Source organism: Thunnus maccoyii, chromosome 20, assembly GCF_910596095.1.
Source record: "Thunnus maccoyii chromosome 20, fThuMac1.1, whole genome shotgun sequence".
Classification (NCBI taxonomy): domain Eukaryota; kingdom Metazoa; phylum Chordata; class Actinopteri; order Scombriformes; family Scombridae; genus Thunnus; species Thunnus maccoyii.
Window position 1 is genome coordinate 3,746,663 of NC_056552.1, and position 18,707 is coordinate 3,765,369.

The 18,707-nt window shown below is 40.7% G+C and overlaps 1 protein-coding gene across 8 annotated transcripts in view; it reads left to right on the plus strand.

Annotated features, from left to right (window-relative positions):
• baiap2b (BAR/IMD domain containing adaptor protein 2b) overlaps positions 1-18,707 on the plus strand; it is a 93,505-nt gene that overhangs the window by 1,892 nt on the left and 72,906 nt on the right. Inside the window, exon 1 of one of the 8 annotated variants that reach the window (XM_042397878.1) lies at positions 11,918-11,990. The exons of the other annotated variants lie outside the window; for them this stretch is intronic. The gene's annotated coding sequence lies outside the window, so the exon portion shown is untranslated. Of the gene's footprint in view, positions 1-11,917; positions 11,991-18,707 lie in introns of those variants that run through there. 8 annotated transcript variants of the gene reach the window in all.

Genomic DNA, 18,707 nt, shown 5'->3' on the forward strand with positions numbered 1-18,707 from the left:
AGAGAGAGAGAGAGAGAGAGCCTAAAAGCGAACAGGGGAGGTGCTGGTGGATGCAGGTGCTGGAGGAGAAGCATTTGTCTGGCAGGAGGCAGGATGGTGTGTAACACGTCATGAGAGTTAAGGGTTACCAAGGACACGATGTGGCTTCCTGCTGACCTGAAGCTACATGGGAAAAAAAACGCTCCCTCGCTCCCTGCAGAGTCTCTAATGAGGGATCAATGGTGCGCCAGCAGCAGGCGCCTGATGTTGTGGGAGGTTTCTGAGGATCGTTAATAGATTCCACTAAGAAGGAGGAGGAGGAGGAGGAGGAGGAGGAGGAGAGGAAGATGACATGGATAATGGATAAGGAGGCAGTTTTTGTAGTGATTAGTTGATTGACAGTATCGATTTTCCAGCCTCTCAAATGTGAAGATGTGCTGCTTTTCTCAGTTTTATATCTTTATAAATGGAATATCTTTGTATTTTTGGGCTGTTCATGGATGGATTTTTCATCATTTTCTGACATATTATAGACAGAACAGTTGATAAAAAAGGAAATTATTCTTAGTTGCAGCCCTAGGTTGATCATTTGGTCAATAAAACATCTGTCAAGGGTGAAAAAATGCCCCTCACATCATCCTGGCGCCCACGGTGATGTCTTAAAGTGTCTTATTTTGTCCAACTGACGGCCTAAAACCCCAAAATATTACATTTACAGTTATGCAAGACCAAGATAAGCAACAAATCCTCACATCTGAGAGCCATGAAGGAGCGAATGTTCTGCATTTTTGCTTGAAACGTGTCTTAAACGATCAGAATAGTCGCCGAATCATTTTCTGTCGACTAATAATTGCCGCTCTCCACTTTCCTGACATTTCATAGACTCTAAACTCTCTCTGTTAAGAGGGGTAAAGGCGAGCGGTTAAGAAGGTGTCGGTCGTGCTAAAGGGTCGAGAATGAAAAGGCCGTCGTGCAGAAAAGCAGCAGCAGCGGCGGAGCCGGGGGGGGGGGGGGGGGGGGTTTCTTCCTCTCATCAGCAAGGCTGCATCATTACAGAGTCAGCAGGAGGGAGGAGAAGCAGAGCGCCGCTGCCAGTTTGACCCGCCGCTGGGTGCTGATTGTAGGAGACTGACGCTCGCTGGTGTGGCTGCAGCTGTGGGGCCTGGAGGCGTTTTGAGGGCCAGTGAGAGCTTTGTGTTGGGATGTGTTTAGAGAAACTAAACAAGTCTTTATTAATTCATTAAAGGTGTGGAAGATGAAGAGGCCCAGAGGTGCCAGCTTCCATTAGATAACACCTCAGGTCTGTTTCTGTACTGAGGACGCAAAGGTAGAGATGGAAAATGTCAGTGATTTAAAATGTGCAGCATCAAGAGAAAGATCAGGAACCTCAGTGACAGAACATTATATCACTGTCAAAAAGCGCAGACCTCCACCAAGTCTGCTCAGTCCTCCAATTTTGATACTTTTATGCTTTAATGCTAAAAAAATTTGTAATCTGCATCTATTGTAGGTCAAAAAATCTAAATTAAGGCTGCAGCTAATTGTCATTCTTGATTAACTGATTAGTAGTTTGGTTCATAAAATGTCAGAAAATGATGAAACATATCAATTATATCATATCAAATGTCTTGTTTTGTCCCGACCAACAGTTCATAACCCAAAGATGTTCAGTTTACTGTCATAAAAGACAAAAAAACCCAGAAAATATTCACATTTTAGGAGCTGGAACCTGGAATGATGAATCTATTATCAAAATAGTTGGCGATTAGTTTAACAGTTGGCAACTAATCGATTAACTGACTCATCGTTGCAGCTCTAAATCCTGCTGTAGCGCCACCTGCTGCCATCGTAATTGCAGGATCACTCAGAACTGTTGTTGTGTGAATGTTTCTTATAACTTTGCAAAATAGATTTAAGAGTAATGACAGGTTTGGTAAAATATGTGTCACACCTAGATGAACATGGCAACCAATTATTGAAAAGTGGTGATCTATCAAAAAAAAAGCAAATTAACGTTTCTTGGGGGCTTATTGAATTATTTTATGTATCAAATCTGGTAAAAAAATTTTGATTGAAATTTGTTTTTGAAAGGCTGAAAGCAGCGTTTCACTGCCCCGTTTGGCTGAAAGCTGGTTTAACCTTCAACATGTCTCTGTGGTCGGATGTCGTCTTAAATGTGCTTTGTTGTACCCGTAACCATGCCCAGCAGTGATGTCACAGCGTCCTGGAGTTCACTTGAATCAAAGAATCCACAACAAAAAAGATGCTTCCATGTCTAATTTTCCTTGAACTCATAATTGGCGGCATGGTGGCGCGTTTCTCAGCTCTTCCTGGTAGCGTGGCCTAACTTTCGACCAAATTTCACCAAAATCTGTGAAGCTACTTTTCAGACAAACAAACAGGACAACTATGCTAGAACTGCAACCAACGATTCTTTTTTAAATTATCAACGTCTATAAAATGTTTCACAAAAAAAAATCAAAAGATATTCATATTACACACAGAAAACCTTAAAATTCTCACATTTGAGAAGCTGCGACCTGCAAATTTTTTTTGCTTTTTTACTTAAATGAATCATTCAGTTATCAGAATAGTCAGCGATCAATCTTCCTCCGTCAATCGACTAATCGTTGTGCCGCCAATGGAGACGGCGAGTCTGCAGCGTTTACAGGTTCTGATTGACATGGAGGTTGTTTTTTTTTCACGTGTTGAATAACCGTCTTCCCCGAGCAGCTGCTATGAATAAACGTGGTTCTAACTATACAAACTGAACACGATGACCCCTTTCCCTGGATAAACAGTCTCTGGCTTGTTTTCCAGCAGCTCCGTATGCTGTTTGTTTTTCTTTTGTTTGTTAGACGATTCGCTGCCAGAATAAAATGACTCAACCAGTGGAGGACCGAAGCCTTCACCTCACCGCTCTGCTGCTGAAACCAGAGATGCTGAACGTGATTTTTGTGCATGACTCACAGTGTGTGTGTGTGTGTGTGGGCAGTGTTTCACGACTGTATGTGTGTGTGTGTGTGTACTGTACTGTAGAATGGCTGGCACTGTATCTGCCTCTGTAGTGATATGAAATCTCACATCATAAAATGCAAATTAAGGCAGGAAAGAAGGTCAGAGGTGGACAGAAACATGAAGTTAAGTTAGTTTTTTTTGTTTTTTTGAGGGTTGAGATGCTGCTCGGAGTTGTTGTTGTTGTTTGTTACCCTCCAATGACAATGGCAAACTGTGTTTCCTCAGGTTGTTGTGGTTGTTGAGCAAACACCATCTGTATGTTTGTTCAGGAGTAGATTCAGCCAAGCGTCGTAATCCCCGCAGCGCTGCCGGCGTGTGTGTTGAGTGAAGCTGGAGTGGTGTAGGGGCGAGGCTGGTTGGAGATTGTTTGATATGTTTGGATGGCAGCGGTGGATTATAGAGAGATCAGCTTGTCAATTGATTGACTTTTTTTGTCTTTCTTTGTACTGTGTATGTTTTTGTGTGTTTGTGTACACACACACACCCACGCGCGCACACTTTCAGCCATTTTATGCCGCTCATGTATCCAAGTCTTCTCCTCAGCCGAGTCCTCCAGCTCCTCATGGAGGATCTCGAGATGTTCCGAGGTCTGATGGGAACAGGTGTGGGTCATATTAATGAAACTGTCTATCAATATATGTCACGATGGCGTTACACATATAGTACATTTTCTGAAAATTCAATTGTGAAACTACAAATGAAATCACCAGAGGGGGAAAGTGTGTTTTTGGTTAATTGAGTGAATTAAATACTGGAAACAAAGGCAGGTGGCATCAAATCCCAGTCCCTCTCATTGATGTGCAACGTTGACTTGTAATATGATTGGTCTAGAGCTGCAATGATTGATCGATTAGTCGATTAATCGGCAACTACTAAGATTCACTGGTTCCAACTTCTCAAATGTGAATATTTTCTGGTTTTCATCCTCCTCTATGATGATAAACCAATTATCTTTGGGTTTTGGATTGTAGTTGGACAAAACATTTTGAAGAGTATCAATGGTGCTTTGGGAACTTTGAATGAACATTTTTCACATTTTACTTTTCATTGATAATAAATCGTTCGGTCCATCAGCAGAAATTGGAAAAAGTGTTGGTATTTGTTTGTTACAGCGTCTCAAATGTGATTTTTTTCTGTTGTTCTCGGTTGAACGTCTTTGGGTTTCGGACTGTTGGTGGAACAAAGCAAGAAATGTAAGCACCTTGGTAGACTAAAGAATCAGTGAGTAACTGAAGAAAACAGATGTTAGTTACAGCCCTACATACAATCAATATAAACATTTCCTCATTATGTTGATAAAAAAACATAATCTGGGAGGCTTTACATTAAATAAAACATAGGCTATTTAACAACGCAGATTAGGTTAATTTTGAGGAGACGTGGTTGGAAGGTAGACTCGGCTGGTTCTCTGGGTGGAAGTTATTCTGTGTTCCTGATGGACATTCAGGTGAAAGAAACCAATCGATCAATCTGTCGACTGTTTTCTTGATTAATTCATCAGTTGTCTGGTCTGTAAAATATCAGGAAATGGTGAAAAATGTTAATCACTGTTTCCCAAAATGTCTTGTTTTTGTCTGAAAACCCAAAGATAATCAGTTTACTACCACAGAAGAGCAGCTAGAACCAGAGAATTTTGTCATTTTTCTTGACCCTAAATGATTGATAGATCAAAATATTTGCAGATATCTGTTGATATACTAATCAGTTAATAGTCCTAATCATTGCAGCTCTACTAGAAACCATCTAAATCACTTTCCCCGATTGTTTATCATAGACAGAAGCTGTTACTCTAAGTGTCTCTGCAGCTTTATAAAAGGTGTATCAATCCCGTCTTAACAGGACAGCAGTGCTGTGTTTAGTATTTGTGTCGCCTGACTGTCACCAGGGAGTCCTCTAATGATCGGACCCGCCACTAATCCCTCCGCAAATAAATATTGTCATATTTTCAAGTCCAAACTCCGCAAGACACGAAGCTATGCGGACGGCATCGCTCTCATGAAGCCAAAACTATTTGTTGTCGAGGGAGAGATTCTAGTCCAACGTGTGTGTGTGTGTGTGTGCGTGTGTGTGTGTGTGTGCTACTGAACACTTTATCCCCACACAGTCGCACGAGTACAATCTGTTCACCCTCTAGAGCCTTTTCATTTCTTAGCTCAGTGGACAAAAAAAACCCTGTGAATTTCTGTCAACATGAGTGGTTTTCTAGCTGTTTCCTCAAACATACCACAACGGTATTTAACCGGTGACTCATTTATGTAGTTTGAACCACGGCTACAGCTAGTTGTTTCATTAGATTTCATTAAACTGTGATCTGTTATGCTGTCTTTTGTGCCTGTTGGTTGAGCTCTCTCCACACAGCTGTTGCTGCAGGCAGAGCGCCGCAGGTGAGAGGCAGGGCGTCTGCTGGGAGAAGATAAAGTGCAGCAGTGGATGGACTGAGGATGAGAGTTTTTTTTTAAGCACCGTCAGTATATTTTCCTTCCTCCTCCTCCTCCTCCTCCTCCTCCTCCTGAAACGATGCCTCTCGGTGTCACGTCCGACCTCGGTACCCATCAGGCAGATTGAGCCGCTCCGCTTCGCTCCCCTTTGTTCATGTTCGAGGTCGTTTGAGGTGAAACCGAGCCTCCAGCCTCTGCGCTCATGTGGAAAGAAACATATTGAATCCAAATGCTCCACTAAGTCCAGATTCCTCCACAGTGTGATTGTTTCAAACCAGTGATTTTTCTTCTTCTCTGATTAGGCTCAGCCGCTCTCACACCAATCACCACAGTTGTCGTCTCTGTTCGGAGCATCTTCATCGCCGGCTTTGTGCTTCGGTCCCAGCAGAATACCGCTCCTCCTCCTCCTCCTCCTCCTCCTTCCAGCTGCAGGCCTCGCTCTAGCTTTGTGTCTCGTTACTGATCTTTGGGCGGCAGCAGTGTTTGTGATGATTATGATTGTTATGTAAGAGGGGAACAGTGCAAGAACTGCAGACATAAGGGGTACAGTTACAGCTGCAACTATTAAATGAATTGGCAACTATTTTGATACTCGATTGATCGTTTTGAGTAAATTTTAAAAAGAAAATTGCAATTTCTCTGATTCCAGCTTCTCAAATTTGAATACTTTCTGGTTTCTTTAGTCCTTTATGACAGTAAACTGAATGTCTTTGGGAACTTGTGGACCAAACCAGACATTTGAGGACGTCACCTTGGGCTTTGAGACACAGTGATCGACATTTTTCACCATTTTATTTCCATTAGTTGCAGCCCTTGGTATTGTAACCTGCAATAAGTATTAATTTTTATATTAAGGTCGAATGAAATTACTTGTATTGTTGGTCTTATTGAGCGTTACCACCAACTCTGCAGCTCAGCATCATCGTTTTTAGTCTTCAGATATTCAATTTTCTGTCATATATGACAAAGAAAAACAGCAAATCATCACATTTGAGAAGCTGGAACCAGAAAATGTTGGGCATTTTATCAATTTTATCATATTAATTGCAGATTAATTTTCTGTTGATACATACTAATTGATTAACTTACTAAAAAACAGGCTCAAATAAGCTAACTGTATGCTACGTCTGCATGAAACAATGAAAGTTGGTCGACTAAAGAAGATGTAAGAAGAAGTGGAAAGTTTTGCTTTTTGCGCCGTTAAACCATTTCAGAAGCGAGCGGCAGTCAAACCTCAAACGGTGGAAAAATAACGTAGAAAACACGACATTTCCGTGTGTTTCATGTATTAATTTGAGGAACGTTAGAGTCTCTGATCTGATGTTTTCATCTCTTCAGGGGAAGATTGAGTGACGTTTGAGTCATTTGCTTCATGCACGTCATCATTTAATCAATGAATCTGTTCCATTGCACTTTTTTTTTTTATCAATACAGAAATCTTTCCACCTCAACCAAATGGAAAAGCACTGAAGGTTTTTTTTGTGCGCAAATTGAAAATGCAAATAAAAACAGGTGGATGGAAACGCACCAACTGTTGTTTAGCCCTTTTTTAAACACTCACCAGACTCCAAACTGCATCATAGAAATACATCTGCGTCTAGAGTTATCATCCTCTATAGTTTCCGTCTTTACATATGAAATGAATATTTGTCTTTGAGCGCAGACAGCTGGACCCGAGATCAGCATCCGAGGAGGCATCAGCTCGGTGCAGGTGCAGGAAGTGTGTATGCAGCTTTTCTTTTTTTTTTTTTTTTTTAGGATTCACCAACTGCTCTGTTACAACTCAACTCTCATAGCTGTCATACAACATAACTGTTGGCATCTGCTGCTGCGTGTGTGTGTGTGTGTGTGTGTGTGTGTGCAGCACGTCAGCAGACTTTAGCACATCGGTAAGTTATCTAACCGGAGCTGGAGGGAGATCGAGGAGAGGAGAGAGGAGAGGAGGAGGAGGAGGCTGCCAGGGAGCAAAAGGAGGTTGGCAGAGGATGAAAGGAAAGTTACTGGGACGGATCTCTAAAGAGAGAGAGAGAGAGAGAGACAGAGATAGAAGGGGAATAAATGGAAGAGTGTGGATCCACTGTTGTTTTCCGAGTCTAATTAGACTGAAATAAAGACAAATAAGCTAGAAAAAAAAAGAAGGAATTTTATTGCTGCTGTTCAACTGGAGACTCCAGAGTGTCATTTAATCTGTAATCTGAAGGGGCGGAAGGTGAAAAGGAGGGATGACGAAGGTGTGTGCTCAGCTGAAACACAATTATCTCCTTGCTGCACACACACGCAGATACTCCTTCGTACACGATGTCATCGCACAGGAAGTGTTAAATTAATCTCTTTCCGTCATTTTCATTTTAAAAATCCTGACCTGGCCGCCTGTGATATTTGTGAAAGCGCTTGTGAACATTTTTTTTGTAGGAGCGTATGTTCGTTCACGTGTAAGTGTGTAAAAAAAAGGGTTGTGTGTGTGTGTGTGTGTGTGTGTGTGTGTGTGTGGATCGAATCTGATGCGTCACTGTGAGACGATGACGATCCCTCCATCCTTCCTCCCCGTCACCTCCTCGTTCCAAACACCCCTTCAGCGTTCCTGTGGTATGAGCCGAATGTGAGGTGAATAAAGATGGGTTGTCCTGTTACGGGGGGGAATTCCAGCACTTCCATACATGGTAGCGGAAGTGCTTCCTCCTCCTCCTCCTCCTCCTCCTCCCTCCTCCTTCCTCCTTCCTTTCTTTCTTCTTCTTCTTCTTCTTCTCTTTTTTTTTTAAAGCTGCATCTGTGGAATAGGGGGCGCTGACTCTGTCTCTGCTCGCCCGTATGCAGATAAGAGCTCATCTGAAAGGGAAATTGGCTGAGTTCACACACACACACACACACACACACACACACACACATCTAGACACTCGCACAAAGAGAGAGACGGCAGATAGACGCTGAATTTCCATCTCCTGAGGGCGGTGAAGCAGTGCAGCTTTAGCGCGGTGATTGTCACACTGGCTGAGCAGAGGCAAATAAAGTCCATTTTTTTTCCGGCAAACAGAATAATGAGCGACAGCAGCAAAGCACTAATGGACATAATGTATACACACTGGCTTATCAATCCCACATACAGAATATAATGCAGCGTGGATCTGTAATGGCCTCCTTCACATTAGCTTTAGCTGCTTATTTTAATGCAGAATGCAGCTATGAATGAGTGTGTGTGTTTTTGGGTGTTCAACATCAGTCTGTGTGTGTCCTCTGGTCCATTTATGATCTTGAGGAACATATAATATGTATGTTGTGGACTACATTGTTGTGGAAAATATGAATTTTGTTCTGGTTCTAGCCTGTCAAACGTTGGGATTTGCTCCCTTTCTCTTTTTTATATCATTGTAAGTTTAAATTTTGGGGTTTTTTGGACTGTTAGCTTGAGCTCTCTGAACATTTGATGGATGATTTTTCTTAAATTTACATTTATTCATTTGGCACTTTTGTCCCAAAGCAACATTTTCTGTTTTGGATCAGGTTCCTGGTCGGCAAAATACCCAGATTCATTATCGCACCTGTTATAATGTGTTCTTCTATCCTTAAACCCTCGATTCCTTATTCAGATCATCAAGGATGTTGGGTGTTTTTGTTTTGTGTGTGTGTGTCTTCTGGTTCATTTATGATCTTAAGGAACATATAATATGTATGTTGTGGAAAGTACTGGTCAAACGTTGGGATTTGCTCCCCTTCTCTTTTTCATGTCATTGTAAGTTTAAATTTTGGGGTTTTTTGCACTGTTAGCTTGAGTTCTCTGAACATTTGATGGATGATTTTTCTTAAATTTACATTTATTCATTTGGCACTTTTGTCCCAAAGCAACATTTTCTGTTTTGGCTCAGGTTCCTGGTTCCTAAATTCATTAAGCTCTTTATTGCACCTGTTATATCTCCTGTTTTTAACGTGAAAACATTTGGTTCTTCTATCCATAAACCCTCGATTCCTTATTCAGATCATCGAGGATGTTGTTTACTGTACAGATTGTGAAGCCTCACTGAGGTAAATTTGTGATATTGGACTATATAAATAAAAATTGATTTGATACTGTTGCTATCAGGCTTCTTAGTTTTAGCCGAATGTCGCTTGTTAAAATAAGAAGCAGCAGATTATAAGAACTGAAAAGTTTGTCTGTTCTCTGGTTAACGTGCAGCTGCTGTATTCTTATAACACCAATGACTGACTTTCCTCCAGAGAAACAATCAGCTGATCAATTCACTTAGTGTTAAACTTTGATTCATATCCAACATATTGATTAGTTCTGAATCAGGACCTTCAGATGTGTCGAACACATTTTAACAAACATTTAACATATGATGCATCTCTCATTCTCAATAAGTTGTTTTTTTTTTTTTTTTTAATTACAAACTTTTTTTTGACCACACAGCTAAACCGGTGGAATAATTTAAAGGTAAACATTCGACTCAATAAGGGATTTAAAAGGATTCAAAGTCAATAAATTCCTATTGATCGTCATCCCTCGCTGCAGCCTCCTGGTTGCAATAAATGAGAGCAAACGTTTCAGCTTGTCCTCCAAACTACACTTCAAATTTATGTATTAAATTCATGGTTTTAATGATCGCACCTCCTGGAGGAGACGTCTGCGGGTTCCTGTCCGCGCTCGTGCCGCAGGGCCGCCTGCAGGGCATCCGTAAGCTGTAAGCGAGCAGGTAGAGCAGAGAGGAAAACCTCAACATGTGTTTTTTTATTATTTGAATCTATTTGAACATTCACCTGATGTTGTAATATTGACAGTACGTGCTTTCGTTTCGCCTGACTGGCTCATTTAGAGGATTTTTAACTTTTAATTGGAGTTTGTTTTTGGCTACATGATTAAATATACATAAATCCATTGAGGTGAAAACAGTCAACAACATCCACTCTTAATCCGTTTGTACTGTTTGGAAAGTTTCCGAGAAGTCCGTGAGAATAAAAACAACTTCTCCGTTTTATCAGTAGACGTTTGCGATAAAGCACACAGTAGAAAAAACACAGAAGGACGTGTGGAATGTGGCTTTAACCAAAGAAATGCTGAATACTGAAACTACACACACACACACACACAGGATCCGACGCTTTTATTTCTAATTATATATAATTAATAATAAAACACCATGCAGGATGTTTTTTAAAAAATCTGAAATAATCTAAAGTACCAAAGAACATCTCTGAATATTAAACTAGAAGAAGATAAATGAGCTTTTTCAGCTCTGCTTTTGATTAAAAATCAATCACATCTTTGATAGAGTTCATTAATATATATGATAGATAATTGAATAGTCATTTCTGAAAGAAAAAACAACCATTATTCTCTGGTTCCAGCTTCTTAAATGTGAGTATTTTCTGGTTTCTTTACTCTTCTGTGATAGTAAACTGAAGTATGGCTGCAACTAACGATTATTTTCATAACTGGTTCATCTGTCGCTTATTTTCTCTATTAATCGATTAGTAGTAGTAGTTGAAAAATGTCAATCAGTGTTTCCCAAAGCCCAAGATGATCCTCAAGTGTCTTGTTTTGTCCACAACTCAAAGATATTTAGTTTACTGTTGCAGACAACTAAAGAAACCAGAAAATATTCACATTTGAGAAGTTTTTGAGAGAATTTGTAGGCTTTTTTTCTTAAAAAATGGCTCAAAATGATCAATTAATTATCCAAATAGTTGGCAGTTAATTTAATAGTTGGCAACTAATCGATTAATCGACTTATTGTTGCAACTCTAAACTAAATTTTAGACAGTTAGTCGGACAAAACAACATTTTTATTGACATTTTATTGACCAAACAATCAGTCGATGAACTGAGTTGACTAGTTAGTTTATAACAGATGACGTCGTGACTGAATCACTGCGTTATAATCAGTGTTTGTGTTTGTTCAGTCGGAGCCGTTTGATTGATAACTTCACGCGGCGACGGCGAACGGCTGCTGTTGTGTGTGTCAGCGTGTGAGTGATGAGTGTTTATACAACATGTAACACTTGTACACGGTGAGAAATGGAAGCGTGTTGGCAGGTTACGGGGAGAGGCGATGTCATATGTTCACACACACACACACACACACACACACGCTGTAATATTGGATGACAACGGGTCACCTTGACTAGTGACCGGTAGCCAAACACACCTCAGCGCTGCACGAGCCCTTTCCCGTTTCCAGGGCGACCACTTAGACCAAATGACCTTCCCCATTCGTTTCCTCTGTGTGTGTGTGTGTGTGTGTGTGTGTGTGTGTGTGTAATCTGGTTAACCTTCATATCACGACCAGTTCACACACAGGAGAACAAAAGGTGAACTTTACTTATCAGCGCTGATGTTGACTCGGTGGTGATTTTTCCCAGTTTCCTCTTGAAAGAGATGGTTAATATGTGAGTGATTGAACTTCACATGTTGTCACCTCCTGCAGTGCCAAGGTTGGATGCTCGGTGATGAGGAGGAGGAGGAAGAGGAGGAGGAAGAGGAGGAGGAGGTGACCTTAAGTTTTGGTCATTCAGACAGGAAACAGAAGCAGAGATGGAGAGCTCAGTTCAGGTTGGAGGCACCAGGTCTGTGTTAATGAAGGAGAGGGAGGTGGAAGAACAGACCCCCCCCCCCCCCCCCACCCCCCCACTGTAATGACCCACTGTTTTCCAGCAAACTCGCTGCTCCTCCTGTAATTTAAATCCCATCCAGAGTGATGTCTGTGTGTTTTTTAAAGTGAGTTTTTCTCTGCAGGAAGAGCCGCTTGTGCTTCTACGACAAAAAAAGGGTTTTTTTTTTTTTTTTGACTTGGCCTTTTGCCTTTATTTGAGAGTCAGGAAACATGTGGAGAGAAAGAGAGAGAGAGAGAGAGATACTGTAAAACCAGCACCTTCAGCAAATCCTTTAACACATATATTTTTGGAGTTTTCTGCGATCAGCTAATATTGGCCCGGCTGGTTAATAGAAATATGAATCCGCTGCCTTTACTCCAGTTATTTTTAGTTGTTTTTGTCTCTCCGTGTGTGTCTTTGTGTCCACCTGGTCCGTCCCTGTCTCTGCCTTCTTCTTCCTCGCTCTGGGTTTGCCAGCTCCTTTTTCTCGCCGGTTAATGTGCTTGCCAGCGAGCGGCGCGGCGGGGATCTAATGGTGCCACATGGCTGGCTCGGCTTTACAGTAATTTACGCCCCGACATGATATGAACCTGCCGCTGTTTATGTAGGCTCTGACTCACGCCACGCACGCTCGTCTTCCACCGCCGCCAACTGACACACACACACACACACAGTCTGCCCTCACTTAGCTCTGCCAGCTAGGTCACGATGTTCTTAGTGCTGCTTATTTTCTTCACCTTTTGTTTAGCTGTGAGTCTGTTACTGGATAGTAGGTTGACTCCAGTATGCCCAGTATATGCATATTTTACTCTGTAGACATCTGGAGTTATGATTTAATTTGCATCAGCATCAGATATCATAATCATCTTTACCTTCTTAGTTTCTTTCCTCCTCTTCTTCTCTTCTTTCTTTTCTTATTTCTTGTTATGTTCCTTCCTTTTTTTTCTTAGTTCCTTTCGTTACCTCCTTCTTCGCTTCCTTCCTCGCCTTTCTTTACTGATCAAAAGCGGGAAAATTCCCTTAATTAGAGATCCAAAAATGTAGCTACGTGTTCCCTCAGTTTAGGGGATTTTTAGGGGATTCACACTGACGGAGTCTTAAAGGGGACGTAACAGGCTTCATGTGATCTTCTGTCATTTATATACTGTCATGATGTCGGATGTTAAACTAGTTAAAGTTCCAATACTTGAGGTGAAAATATGTAAAAATGTTGTTTTTAAGTCACGTCAGGGCTTCAACCTGCTCTGAACGCTCCGTTTGCTAACTTACCGTCACTTCCTCCTCGTGATGATGTCAGATTGTTCGCACATGCCCACAAACGGCCGTCCGTTTCGTAATCTTTGTCGTTGCTGAGGTTGTTCCACACGTTGTCCTATCATGTACGGATGCATTCGAGAAGTTTTATATTTTGAGTAAAGAACAAGAAAAAGAAGTGAAATCCTGCTTCTGTTTTATGTTTTTAAAATGTGAATTAAGTAAAGGTTTTATAGCTGTGTTTTACATAAAAGTTCAGTCTATAAAGTATGTCTGAATACACAAGCTTGTCATAAACACTACAGAGAAATTTCTCCCCTTCCTCGTTCCATCATTACTGGCTTTTATAACCTCTGACCTCTGTTTACGTCACTCATCCGTGACGTTGTGTCATGTTGCTCTGATGGATCTATTAACCCTGATGTTGAAGTGTAGCCGCTACCTGTTCATCTCCCTCCGCTCACGTTAGACGTCTGTGATGACCACTTTAAATGAAATACCTCTAGATCTCAGTCTTACATGACCAGGATGTGATGTAAAACCAGCGTGTTGATCCTCTGAGAGGAAATTGAAACACAAGGATAACAAGAGAATAAAATCACCGTCCACAGGATAAAAATATAAACGTAGAAGTTATTTGATCAACTATAAAGCTTCTTCTTCTTCATAAGTTTCAATCAGAACTGTTGCACTTTTAGCAATTTCATAGTTGAGATGGAAACAACACAAACTATATTTTGTTCTCAGACTCTCAGTTTGAGTCACACATGACTTGGACTCGTCAGTCTTGAATTTAGTAGCTTTAGATTCATTAAAATAAAAAAAAAGACTTGGAACTTGACTGTGATGGACCATCAATAACTTGAAAGAGTTTGATTCTCTCATTGAGCTCAAAGTGGAAAAATCTTGGCTCGTTAGCACATTCAGAGACATTTAGGTAAACTACACACTGAGCATGTTCAGGGACATCAGGGCAGACTAACACATGTCATCTCTACCATTAAATACGTAAGATGAGGCTCAGGACAGTACTGCAGGTAAAAGTAATTATATACAGTAACGATAAGATAAACAGTAAAGATATTATATCAATAATAAAGCTATAAGGTAAAAGAAAAGCCAAGAAAAACTACTACAGATGAGGAATTTACAGTAGTAGTTTATAGCTAATTCATCAGATTCAGAGCTGTTTTCAAATGGAAGTTGATAATTGAAATGTTATTGGTGCATGAAGATTGTAACATGCTCACCAGAAAAACAACCAATTTTTCTGTTTTCCTGATAAATGACTTGTTGTGGTTGTGGGAATATTAACAGTTTTGTTGTGAGGAAAGATAAAAGTAATATGGTGTTTTGTAAAAAGTCTTAATTTCTGGGTGAATGGTTGGATGTGTGTGTGACTTCAACACACAGTCGATGTTGATTCTTTTGTTTTCTCAACCAACCAGTTTAATTTGCCTAATTGTAACCAGACTTTAAACCATAAAGCTGTCAGATCAAAAAACAACAACACATAACACATGAGCCGTACTTGGTTGTTTGTCTTCGGTTTGCTTGTTAAACTCAGGAAGTAAAAAATTGATTAAAAAAAAGCTGCTGCTTCCACAGACAAAACACAAAAGAACAGACCCCCCCCCCCCCCCCCCCCCCAAAAAAAAAAAAAAACAATCAGAGGCCCAAATCCTCATAAGCTCTGCAGAAACTGATGCTACATGGCAGCTCTGCTCCGCCTGCCAGCATGCAGCACTGTGAACAACGACAGAGGAAACACACACGTGGACATTTAACTGACACAAACAGTTTTATTCCAGAGTTACGCTTGTGTGCGCACACACACTCTCAGGACGAACGATCTGCCTCGCCGACTACCTGCAACAACATCCTTTTTGGTGAGACGTAGAGAAGCTTGTTTTCTTTCCCACGTGAGGATAAATATTTTAAATGCTGGCCAGACTGGCAACAGCGTCAGCGTGAGATGGATGGTACCTCTCTCTGAAGTCCTGTGTATGTCTGCGTGAGACTGCATGTGGATGTTCACGTGCTTCCAACACCCCTACCCCCCCATCGCCCCCCCCACATTACCTGAAAGGCTGCAGCACAGTACAGGAGGAGGGCTGGCTGTTTGTAGGGATGAAACTAATGATTGTTGTCTTCCTCTGTTGGATAATTTATTGTATTTTCTATAAAATGTGTGAAATTTGTAAAAAAAAATCCCAATTTCTCAGAACCCACAGTGACATCTTAGCTTAAAATAACAGTTTAAAGCCTAAAGATGTTAATGTTATGATGATGTAAAACAGAGACGTTTGGTTTCACAGCATTATCATTCATCTGGAGTCGTGTTTCTGTCCACCTGGTGAATGTAAGTCCAATATTCACTCTCTTTTTAGCTTCTGTTTTTGCTCTCTACCAACTCCTGAGGGAAATATCTGGCTCTCCAGCTGCTAAATGCTCCACTATGTTCACCAGCTAGTCTACAGCTAAATGTGTCTGTTTGCTGTTTGGTGCTGAGCAGGTAGTGTACAGTGGCTTTTTACAGCTTTTTCCTCTGAAAACAGCTGCCTGCTGCGACCCAAAACGACTTTATGAGAGCACCCAGAGTGAACCAAAACACTAGTTGCAGCCGGACAACTAAACAAAGAGCTGGAACTCACTATAAAGCTCCGTAAAGCCGAGGGGAGCTGTACTTTTTTAAAAAGAGGAAAAAGTCTAAATTCTCTGACATTTTTCACCATTTTCTGACATTTTATAGACCAAACAACTAATGGATTTAATGAAAATAATCATTAGTTGCAGCCCAGGTGCTAAGCTAAGCTAACCAGCTACATATTTAGCTGTGAAAATCGCACAATCCTCTCACTTAACTAAACAAACATACTATTGTTGTAAAGATGCCAAATGAGAGCACTGAGAGTGAACCAAAACAGTAAAGCTGCAGCCGGACAGATAAACAATGAGCTGAAATTCACTATAAAGCTCCGTGAAGCCGAGAGGAGCTGCAGAGTACTTTTTTTAAAAAGAAGAAAAAGTCTAAATTCTCTGATTCCAGCAACTCAAATGTGAATATTTTCTGTTTTTTCTTGAGTCCTCTATGACCCTAACCCTAACCCTAACTAATTGAAAATGAAAATAATCATTAGCTGCAGCCCAGGTACTAAGCTAAGCTAACCAGCTACACATTTAGCTGTGAGAGTCGCACAATCTTCTCACTTAACTAAACAAACATACTATTGTTTTAAAGATGCCAAATGAGATTGATGTCATGTTGAAATTTTGCTGACAACGAACCTTGAAAACACATGACTTTATCTTCATTGAGATATGTTGAAATGATGTATGTAACTTTCCCTTTTTAAAGGTTAATGTCACTTTTGGCTTCAGTCAGTTAATTATTTGCATAATATTTCTATCTTTGTGGGGGAGCGGTGATAATGCTTCATGGTGGATTTCAAAGCGCTCAGTGATTCGTCCTGCTGTGGCATTTAGTCTGCCGCTGTCCGGTAGCCAGGACATTAAAACTGCTGCCTCAGTGACACTGAAGCTGCATAATAGATCAATAAAAAACCAGTGTTATCATCATATGTGGAGAGAATCACACTGATATCAGTAAACAGACGTTTATCATTGGTTGTATCTGGTTTCAACAGTGCGGCTGATAATGTACCTCTTGTTGTTATGCTGGTGTTCGGTTTCCAGATAACATTCAGCACGTTCATAAGAGCATTTCCCTCAACGCTGCAACGTGATAACACAATCTGTGTATTGTTATCGAGTTTGGGGCGTTTTTTTTTTTTTAATTGGAGAGGGGTGATTAGCGAGTCAATTAAAACACATGACTGAAGCACATGGACAAAAGTGAAACAAAGCAAGTGTTTTGCTCAGTAATCCCTCTCATTTCCCAGTCAAATATGGTCTTTTTATTTCAGTGGAATGCTAATCAGCCTCGCTCCCTGATGCTGAAGGAACCAGCTCAGCTGATTGAGTGCGGATTAATCCAGGGCCGAGCCAAGTTAACGATCCTATTAAATTATTCCCTAAACCGTATCAGCACGTTGTGACGAGGGTGGAAACCTCATGAATTGGTTCGCTAGCGAGGCGGTGCTGATGGTGATTGACAGCTGTGGCCTCGTTCAGTGTTGATCAACTCTGGATATTAATTAATCACAGATGTGACTCGGTTTGTGTGTGAAGGGCAGAGATAAATGGAGTGGAGTGTAAACAAGTAAAATTAACAGCTGCTATTTATAGGTGCATTTTTTTTCAACAGCCTCTTCCAGGTATCTCCCTCTGCTTCAGTCTTTATGCTAAGCTAAGCTAACTAGCTGCTAACTGTGGTTTCATATTTAGTGTGCAAACATGAGAGTGGTTTTACAGCTGGGAGATATATTGAGTTTTTTATAATATACATTAATTTTGTTTTGGTCAAAAAGTAACATATATATTAACAGTTTAGAGTCATAACAATCCTGCAAACTGTGAATAACTACATGTTCACCTGCTGCAGTTTATGAGGCTGTCGTTAAGTGAATTTAATGGTCGTATCTACGAGGAAAGATTGTGTTAAATATCAAAGAATCATCTCTGGTTATGAGTCGAAGCGCTCGGATCGTTCAGTTTGTGTCTACCTGCCGGGTGGCTAACGCTAACTAGCAGCGGTCTGCAGATATCAGACTGTTAGCAGCAGCAGATCTGTTATTGACTTTTCTGCTTCGTCTGTGCTGCGACTGATTATTAAACCGGAGCCTGTACTGTAGTTGAAGCGTCTGGTACAGTCTGTGTGAGATAACCTGTTTTTTTTTTTTTATTATTATTATTATTATTCCTGCACAATTGTCCTAAAAATGTTTCAGTCTTGCATTTTTTGGAGGCAAACACAAATCAACCCCAAGCTTTTTTTTGGCCATATCACCCAACCGTAAGCGGTATTTAATTCTCTGCAAGAGAACTTTTCCATTATGTTACTGTTAATACACAACAGGCTTCCTGAATATGTGGAAATAAAGGAAAATGCAGGAACAAAGAACCTCCGCTGAGTCCTGTTACATGATTTTTAACAGAAATGAGTATTTTCCAAAGCCATACTTATCAAATTAATTAATTGGTTTGAGAAGTTTGGCTTTTGTTAAATAAAAATGTCTAAACTCAACAAAGGAAGTTGTACAATGCAAAGTATTTTAAGACAAATGTTAAAAATTTGGAGCCATATATTTCTCACCAAGCTTGTTTCCACTTCCTCTGACTTGTGTAAATCTGCTCACACGTGTCAACAACGACTACATACATGTGAAACATTAAAAGTTTGAACAGCAGCCACACCGACACACGGTGCAAGAATGCGACGCATGAAGCCGGACCTGTCCGACGGCGATTACATAACTCACCTCATCACTCATTCATTCACAAGCATGAACACACACACACACACACACACACACA